The sequence below is a fragment of the Penaeus monodon genome, chromosome 22, assembly GCF_015228065.2.
Source record: "Penaeus monodon isolate SGIC_2016 chromosome 22, NSTDA_Pmon_1, whole genome shotgun sequence".
NCBI classification, from domain to species: Eukaryota; Metazoa; Arthropoda; class Malacostraca; order Decapoda; family Penaeidae; genus Penaeus; species Penaeus monodon.
In genome coordinates this window covers 42,371,154-42,372,234 of record NC_051407.1, presented here as the reverse complement: position 1 = coordinate 42,372,234, position 1,081 = coordinate 42,371,154, and the positions used below count along the sequence as shown (strand labels likewise).

The 1,081-nt window shown below is 46.0% G+C and overlaps 1 pseudogene; it reads right to left on the bottom strand.

Moving 5' to 3' along the window:
- Nucleotides 1-634: 634 nt before the first annotated feature.
- LOC119587622 lies at nucleotides 635-964 on the bottom strand (annotated as a pseudogene).
- Between the last annotated feature and the right edge of the window lie 117 nt (nucleotides 965-1,081).

The window sequence follows — 1,081 nt, the reverse complement described above, 5'->3', positions numbered from 1 at the left end:
CGACAGGAAGAGGAAGAAGGGGGAAAAGAGGGAAGGGGGGGGAAGGGGGGGGGGATTGAAAAAAAAAGACATATACCGATTTTTCCCTTGGGAAAAGCTAAGCATCGACCAGAAAAGTCTTTTAAGTTTTCATAAAAATTAAATTTAAAATCCCGTTCTGCGGAATTAATGGGATTATGCACTCTTAGATTAGGGGAATGAAGTAAGCTTTAACGAATAAATATTTTCAAAATTTTTTAAAAAATATATAAAAATTATAGATAGGTTTTTAAACAATCTTTTAAATATAATTTACCATCTATTTTTTTTTCTGGTTTTTGTTTTATCTTCAGTCTATTACAAACTTTTTTTTTTGTTGAAGAAATGGAAGATTTGTGAATAACCGAACTGTTTCCCTACAATTGTAGTACACTAAAAAATGAGGGAGTAATTGTCAACAGCTGGAATAATATACAAAAAGGAAAAAGGTGACGAAATCCACCCCGACGGGACCAGCACGACAGACCATGGGCGTCGATTCTTGAGGGAACATCGAAGCAAAAGCCCCCCGTGTGATCTCCCCCAAATTTTTTCACCCGATGAGAGCAAGAATTTTCAGCGAACACCATCCAGGATCATATCCGCGGATTGCACGGAAAAGCGGAGGACGTGTTGGCGGGAGAGAGGGTTGAAGCGGAGGCGCGACTCGGCCCCTGACAATCACTCTAATCTCTCCAGGAAGAACGGGATGAGGTCCTGTGGGTTCGCGCAGTCGGGTATGAAGCGCCCTTCCACCTGGAGGCAGAACTCGGCGCAGAGGCCACCCGAAGTGGTCGTGGTAATCAGCTTGCACTGGGCACAGTTCTTGATACAATGGTGACCTTGTTGGCAGCATTTGGGCGGGGGAGGCACGCCAGCAGCACGAGCACCAGAAAGACCGCGACCAGGGGGGCCCCGTCTGGAGGCCCTTTCTGGAGCTTACCATTCTGCCGCGCCCGGGGGGGAGGCCGGGGGAGAGAGGGGGTTTAATCTTTTAATGAGGGCTTGCTTGCAGTGAACTAAATAAAACATGGCATTGTTATTGTACGGGAAACCCAACAAC